Source organism: Solanum pennellii, chromosome 1 (assembly GCF_001406875.1).
Source record: "Solanum pennellii chromosome 1, SPENNV200".
Taxonomy (NCBI): Eukaryota; Viridiplantae; Streptophyta; class Magnoliopsida; order Solanales; family Solanaceae; genus Solanum; species Solanum pennellii.
The window spans coordinates 85,016,808-85,026,373 of NC_028637.1; positions in this window are offsets into that span (position 1 = coordinate 85,016,808).

Consider the following 9,566-nt stretch of genomic DNA (forward strand, 5'->3'; position numbering starts at 1 on the left):
ATATTAATAATTATTAAATATAATATAATTTATAAATTAAAATATAATATTTCGGTTTAAACCGAAATACCGAATTCCAAAGTAATACGTACCGAAAACCGAACCGAAATACCGAAAATACAAAAAAATAAACTGAATACCGAACCGAAAACCGAAATACCGAAACCGAAATTTTGAAAAATTTCGGTTCGGTTCGGTGTTTCGGTTTTCCGGTGTTTATGCCCACCCCTATGCATAGATTTGGAAGCGTATATTGAATTTTATTGTTGTTTTAGTCAGTATGTATTTTTGTATTTCATTGTTTTATTGTATTTTGTATCCATAGATTTGGAATTGTATTTCATATATTTAATTCATTTTGTATTCTGTTTTTTTTTTTGTGATAGTTATATCAATGTACTACAGTTAGTATTTATTTTTGTATTTCATAGTTTTATTGTTTTTTGTATTCATAAATTTGGAAGTATATATTGAATTTTGATACTGTTTTAGTCAGTATGTATTTTTACAATTAATAGTTGTATTCATTCAAAAATTATGTTGTATTGTTTCTGAATTTGACATTTTTTTCTAATTTGTATTTATTCTAAAGGCATGTCAACTTGTTATGTATTTTATTTAAGAATGAGTACACCAAATATTTAATTATTTCTTTTCAATTTTATATTTCATTCACTTTTTCATCATACTACTTTTTTGTATTTTATATATTATTATACAAAATTCTAAATAAAAACTAGAATAAATAGAAATACAAATAAAATACATATTGAAATGAATACATACAAGATTTTTGAAGAAAAAAATAACTATATAGGGAAAAAAATATATGAATACAAATATATTTCTTAAATGACTATATAGATACATTCGGCATACCTATTGGAATGAATACAAACTAATAAAAAACTATAATAAATATAAATAGAATATATTGTGGAATGAATATAATTTTCAAAAGGTAAAAATTCTGGAGAAAAAAAAAAGAACAAAGTTTAAATTTTATTTGAAAATGTAACCGATGAGAAAATTAAGTGATCCTTACCTTTTTTTGAAATATTCTCTCCCTTGATTTTCTCCCTTTTGTTATTAAATAATTATATTCTTTAAATAAAAATAAATAATAAAACATAAATAAGATACATAACAAACTAAAATTTGACATTTTTACTAAAATATTAAAATATTAACATTTTGAAAAATTTTCCTTTGTAATTAGGATAAATTAGGACAGGGAAATGGGGCCAAGGCCCAAGATCAGAAAGGCCCGAATCTCCCTCCCTCCCTCTCTCTATTGAATTTATTGATGATTTGTCTAACTCTTACTTGCCTATTTTCTAATTAATCTTAAGGTTAACTTAATCAAATCCCCAAAAGATGAACTATATTTTTTTGTGTTAGTTTATTTTAATAAACTTTTTTTCAACTCTTATAAGTTTTGAATATATTTAATCAAAACTTTTTTTCTCTCATTAATTTAAAATTATTTTTTCTTTCTTTAATTCATCAAACTAATCGGGGTCCCCTTTTCTAAAAAATTAAAAATTATTCTTTGTTTAATTATTTTCTCAAATTAATCATTTTCTAAAAAATATTCAAAATATATTTAATCTAGCGGGAGTTTCAAATGCCTTAAAAAACTTCTTGAAGTGTAAATAAGAACCTCTTACCCATTTTCTCTGAATTTTTAAAGGTTTATCAGTTAAACTCTTTTTAAATTAAGTTTTCATAATTTCTTTAAAAATTAAGTGGCAACTCTTCTCTAATTATTTTTCTAAAATTATTTTATACTTAGAACATTTCAAAAAGTGATTTTTCTAGATAGTAAATTACGACATAACAAATTCCGAATATCAACAACATTGATTTACACAATCTTCATAACATAAGAGAACCAAACCACAACCACTGTTAAAGTCCACTTGTGCAATGCATGAATGAAGTCCATTCCCCCATTCACACTAAGTAGAACTTTTTGAGAAGTCATAAGTCATAGTCCATGTTCATGTTTATAACAATAAGCCAATATATTACATTTAAATGGTCCTCTCATGGAACCCAACCCAATGGTCCTCACATGAACCCAAGTCCAAACTGTTAGCTTACCAAAACGTGGCAATCCGATCCCAAGTTATGATGGAACGTGACAACCGATGCAAAGTTAGCTTGCCAGAACGTTGCAATCTGATCCTAAGTTCTGTTGGAACGTGACAACCGATCCAAGTTAGCTTGCTGGAACGTAACAATCCGATCTCCAATCACACACCACAATCACAAACACAAGTACATCGTCAAGATCATACAACAAGAGGTGATTCATGACATACAATTTTTTAATTATCCTCATTTACAATTAGAGAGATCAATAATGCAACATTCGTATACATGCATGCACTATAATGAAGCAATTACAAACATATATCACACCAACATGATCACAACCATCACCTACCTCAAATCCAAGTTTAAATCCCTTAAGGCACTTGAATCTTCCCTTTTTGAATTCTTTTCACTTGTTCTAGGTCTACAACAATTAATATACGCAAGGATCAACAATCAAAGGTCTAATTAGTCGAATTATAACAAATTCAATAATGCTAGACCAACCCAAGATCCTAATACCCAAATTAGGGATTTTCCACCATTATTATTATATCAAAACCCTTATCCATCGATAATAATCCAAGAAAATCGATTTTACGGATCGAAAAACGGATTCGGGGTGTTAAAATGTTACCTTTAGCCTTTAAAATGGTGAAACCTGTCAAGAACTAATCTCGGGTCAGATCTGTAGCCCTAAAAGTTGAAAAATACCAAATAAGATGATTTAGGGGTTTATTAGCCACTTTACGTCGCCTCTGACCTGCTACAACGGACTCATCCGGCTCCAACGCCTAGAATCCCGCTACAGCGGCCTTAGCGGAAGTAGAATGTACACGTTCATGCTAAGATCATTTCCGGGAGTTATACTCGTCCAAATTCGATTCGATAAAGTGCTACGGGTTCCTTATCATCTTAGATATCCATTCATGAAATAAAATTCGCAATTACCTTATTCATTACTAATTTTTCGGTCGTTACAATATATACCAATTTACCCATCGCTCGTCCCTGACTGAATAACTAGGAAAGACTTGGATAAAATAAAGGTAAAGTAGTGTTTGAAACATTGAATTATTGGGGATACTTTTCTTGCATTCCCTTCTTACCAAATCTTATTATTCCCTACGGGTTTCATATCTCCAACTTCAAACCAACCAATTGAATGCCTACACATCCACCTTTACAATGCCTCAATGAAGTCATCTAAACACTCGAGTGATAAATATTGTTGTATGTATGCTTAACTAATCAACAAAAGGAATTTTAACAACTACCAAAGTTGATCGTACACACGTCTACCATATGTTATCAAGGATATTCACACAATTATCAGGACTAGTCCTTTCTCCCATAAGCATGAGAACATTTTTAATCAATGCTCGCAACAATTAAAGGTGAACCTAAACCCACCAACACACGCTCATAATACCCAAATAGTCATAGTTCTTATCAACATCTCCATCTCACAACATAAATTTTTCTTAAGCTTAAGTTACACAAATTTCAATCTTTAGACATCAGATACTCATTAAGAGATATGTCCAACATACAAATCATCCAACAACACTATCGAAATGCTAGATTTAGTAATTGTAAATTACCTCTTAAAAACAACAGAATTTTATTCAAATCTCCACATTCAACCACACATAATCGATACATGACCTTGATGACAAGATCAAAATCAAGATTGTTGGACAATAAAATTCTCCCAAGAAAGGTGGTACAAGTAGAACCATTAAAACACTTTAACAACTACAAAAACATACCATATAAGGCATATGAATAACCAATTCTTTCCAATCATCCCACTCATCCAAGAGAAAATCACAGTATTGGTACACTTGATCCACCACTATGGATCCACCCTCAAAATAAAAGCATGTGTGACCGTAGTCAGTTCATCACACTCACCACCATGTACAAGTTGAAATATATGGTAACATAAGAATTCATCATATAAAGCGAAAGGTTTTCATTTGAAGAGTTGATATCTACCATTTTCATGCGCTTGAATCTACATACTCTTCACATCTTTCCATTGGAGATCATATTCTCAACACTAACCACCAACATGGACACTCCGACCATTTATCTTACTCGAAATCAACACTTTTAAAGTGGAAAACTTTTTTAGGTACTTTAACAATTCAACATTAATCAACTTTACAACTTTGCCCAAGTGTAAGTCATTTCGGACGCTCAATACCTGATACGTTTGATCATTCCAATGAAAAATCTAAATTGTAATTCAATCATCTAACACAATCCCCTTATCTATCAACATTAGCTTATACGTTTATTTAACGACCTTCAGTCGCTTTGGCCCGCCACAACGGCACCTATCCCGCTGTAGCGCCGCCGCCACAATGCCTCTAATATCGTTAATGGTATATAGTGGACCAGTGAGCTCGCCTCTGGAACTTATAATTTTAAGTATCGTCTCGTCCTCCAGAGCGGCCACTACCTCGCTACAGCGGCTTAACTCACGCTACAACGGCACAAAGCGAGACAAAAACTTCTTAGAATAATTTCAGTTCCTTATTTTTACAATCCACTATGCTCAGAAAATAGCTTTCACAGTAAGGTCAATTCCCTTAGATCTACTTTTCCCAATTCAAAGCAAAACAAGGCACTTATCATCACTCTCGAGCTAATGTTTGTACACTCATTTCTCAAGTCTTTTTCTATAGTTTACAGCCAATCTGATGAACTTGTGACACTATTGCCATATCCACAACGAAACGAATTAAGTCACGCGTCTCTGAACCTAATTATTCACCCCCACTGAAGATATCTCTTTAGCCTTTGCAATCAATATAATATTGTTTTTCTCAACTCTCTTAAAGTTGCACTCATCCCAGTACTTTTCTTTATTTTAACTCTAGATCTTTTAAATTCTATTCGATTGGTGTTCCACCATCTCTTAAAAACTTTCCATACGAACACGTTATTCACCAAATATTGGAAAATTACAACCTTAGATACTCGCAAGTCATAAATTACTACACCAAGTTCACTTAGTCACAATCTTATTATATAGTTGCATCTTCTTACCATCTACTACGAACTCATATTATCATTATGTTCAATCATCCAAGACTATCGCTACATGTCATCATTTTCATCGACATAACCCTTAAATTTCAGGTATACTCGTCAAATTCAAATGACTAACACAATTAATTTTTTTTGTATGCACTTGCTAAAAAATTTCATTGCTTTCACCCAAGTATACTCAATGGGACTTTCTTTATGCATAAGCTTACCATTTTGATATTAACCCACTCCCTTATGTCTTAAGATAAAATCATCAGTCCTCATACTACCCCTTTCTTCTTAACAACAAGACAGGATCACCTCACGGGAAAACACTAGGGAAAATGAAATCTTTATCAAGAAGCCCTTGGATTTGAGCTTTTAAGCTCTCTCAATTCTATCACCACAATAATAGACTCAATAAAGGGGGATTTGACTTCCACATCCCAAATATAAGTCAATTACGCCAAACAATCCTTCCCTACCAGTTTCCTAGCCCGAAAGAAGGATATGATCTTAGCTAGCTTAGGCTTGTACACCCCTTCCCACTCTAATCTTTCCTTAACGGGGATCTCTAAAGTTACCGACTTAGCATTACCAGTAATCCCAGTATAATAGGGGGACAACCAATTCATGCCTAACATTATATCAAGTTGGTCATATCCAATATAATCAAATCAACCCAAGTTTGAAATTCCATAAACACAGTTGGATAAACACGATATACAAGGATAACTATGACTAACTCTTCAACTAGGGTAGAAACATGGATGATGACATCAAGTATATCAGGAATCACATCAAACCCCAAGGCAATTGAACTAACACCTACGAATAGGTAGTTACCATATCACACAACACACTAGTCATATGATCACAAACAAGCATAGTATCTATGCACCTTACACCAGACACTTTAGCCTCGGTCTAGCTTGAGAATACCTAAAATTGATCCATGTTAGCTTTACGGGCAACCTCGTCATATGCCCAAATTCTTCACAATTTTTACATACTTTATAACTTATATTCGATTATTGAACACTGAGGTACAATTTGAGGTCCATAATTATGACTAGGAAAATAGGGAAAATTGGCGAGGTTCTGTCTCCTTTCGTCCCGCTCTAGAAGGATAAATCCTGTTGTAGCGGCATCTCTTCAGCGAGAACAATCCTGTTGTAGCGGCTCTGACGAGACCAGAACCCAGACCAAAAATTTCTTAGTTTTTTTTTTCTAATTCCTCTAATTTCACCAAGGTTTCATCTTTACTTAGGACCTTTGGAATAATTCTCATAGCTAGGACAATCATTAGTTACTCTGAGTTAATCTTAACGACGTATATTCCACAATTTTCATTACGTTACATTCAACACTATAACTCACTCATTCCCGATATAAACCAAGACATTCACACGATTAATTATCAAATTATCAAAAACCACATCAAGATTTTTCTCTTACAAACCACATCATAATTTATGTAGCCCCTTGCGCCTAATCTCATGATGATTTCCTTTTATAACAAGTCCACAACACTCAAGCGGTTACAACCAACACATTTTCAACATTTAGACCAACACATTGCACATATCACATTTAGTCAAACAATAATGGGCACCTAATCATATAAAAGCATTCAAGTAATACAACATTTACATTCATAGTTAATTTTAGACAACTAGAAGCACACATTCACTGTTCCAAGTTACAATTCACAGATAAGTCCAAATTTTTATTTAATTAGTTCATTCCATAAATGACCATCAGTCATGCCTTATACTAATTCGAACCCTCTCAGTTCCAATCAACTTGCTTGTGTTCTATCTAATTCACTTCTTTGAGATACCAATTGGAAGCAACTCATACCACAAGCGATAATAGTAGCTAGCGAGTCCCACAAAACTGCTAATTTCAATAATAGAACTTGGTCGAGCCCAATTCTTAATCGCCTCAATCTTTAACTGATGGTAACCAAACCTTAAATCAATCTTAGAAAAAATCGATATACCTTGCAATTGGTCAAATAGGTTGTCTATCCGAGGCGATGGATATTTATTTCGAATGATAACCCTATTCAACTTTCATAGTCTATACACAATCCTCTCTTGCAAGCGATGTTGTTACCACTTATGTTGCTCTAATTTGGACCATAGAATGGAGGAGGAAATATAACAATTTGTATCACCCAGATACCATCAGATTAAAGTCATAGCACAAAGGAGTAGAAAGAAGTGAGTTTTTCCTAAATTCCTATAGCCTCTCGAAGAAAAATACGGACGTAATCGTACTGTTTCGCAAGACTCTACTAGACTCATTTTGGTACAATGAGATCAACAAACCAAGGCTCTAATACCAACTTGTCACGATCCAAACCGTCATGATTGGCACCAACAATAAATCTCTGGTGAGAGAACCAAAACAATAGCTAAACAATTTAAAGTACAGAAGTAGGTTAAATATACTAAATAATTAAGTTCTCATAAACTTCAAGGTTTAAACAACTAAACAATCCGAAAATACAACCCCTAAAACCTGAAAGTCAATGTACCAAAACTCTAACAATGACAAGTCTAAGAACAAGGGGTATAACCCCGAAAAGTAAACAACACCTTAACAATAGTCCGAGTCTGAAAAGAGTGGACTTAAACAAAAGAGAACTAAAGGCAGTCTTGAAGAACTAGCTCACCCTTGAATTAGAAACGGTCACTGGTCTTCTAAACGAGGTCTATCAATAGTCGCTAGAAGATGCCGTGTATTCAACAAAAATAAGAGTAAGTGCAGAATCAATACACAACCACAGTGTAATTGTAAGATCACGCGTCATTTGACACCCAATTTTGACCTCCACGAGATAGATTAATCATCCAGCTTCTTCAATTCCAAATGATTTAAGACAATTAGTTTCATAAATTTTCAAAAATAAAAATAAAAATAAAAATATTTTGCAGGTTTTTAAATAGTCTATCACTTTTTTTATAATTTTTAATAATATATATGTGTTATATAACTATGTATGAGATAAGTATATCCTAAAAATATTCAAAAATCATCTCCAAAAGATTTTATTTTTTTAGTGTATTTTAAAGTGATGACAATAATTTTGATTTAATTAGCTTTTATGAAATTCGAAATATTTTTGAGTTATTTTTATTTAATTTTTGTCAATTTTCTAAATTTCACTTTTAAAAAATAATAAATATGTTTTTATAGTTATGTGTATTTTTATTTGCAAATTGTCTCAAAAGATTTTAATTTTTCTTTAAATTTCACCAATTAGATAAATTAATTAATAGTTAATATTTTAAAATTACTTATTTTATTTAGTTAAGATTAAGAAGTTTATCAATTAATTTACATTAATAAGTCTTGTTTGACCTTATTCGAATTCCTCAATTAATTCAAATTGGTTATGTCCTTAACTTCAGTCGACCAAATTTGTAATCTATATGATTATTTTTCAAGTTGAATTTTAACCAATATTTAGCTCCATTTATTGAATCAATTTAAGAAACTAAATTGGGTCATTCATTAAACAATTTTCTGTAGTCAAGATAACCCTTCAACGGCCCAACTCATCAACAAACATTCAACAGCACAAATCTGAGCCCAGTTCTCTTTAATACCAAGTCTAAAATCCTTCAAGAATAAATTAGCAATTAAGTCACAATTATTAACATAATTATTCAAAATAACAACAATTTAAAATATTTACTTAAATTGGCAGAATGACAATATTTTTATAAAATAATATTCTAGTATATTTTAGTATTTAAAATTAATTTTACTTATGAAAAGAGTCATTATTGGACAAAAATACACACTAATAACCGTTATAAATTGGAAAAAAAATACAATTTACTTTTTTTATTATTAGTCAACTTTCTTCCTCACATTTCATGTTTCCTCACCATGTCTCAACTTTCAAGTTTAGATTCCTTCAAGGTGCTAAATTGTTGATCACCAAGAAATTCTTTATTGTTAAACTAAAATTATTTATTAATTCAAGCAGTTTCTCGATTGGCAAGGTAATTTTCATCATTCGAAATTAGTTTTTGATTTGATGTTTAAAGCACCGATTATATACATTACGGATTTTTAGTCAAATTTTTTAATTTTCATTTGAATTTTTTAATATATTCATCATATATTTATAATTTTCAATTTTTTTTTTGTGATTCTCTTTTAATTTTTTCAAATTTGTAGATTTTAGAATTTCATATATATGATTATTTTGTTTAATGTTGAGTACATTTTAATATTTTGAATACATTTTTTTAATATGATGTTGAATACTTTTATATCATAATACAAAATACAATATAAAAACTAAATTGAATACAAATACAAATAATATATTTATTAGAATGAATACAACTTAGGAAAGGAAACATAATTTTAAAGAGAAAAATAAAATATACAATAAAAAA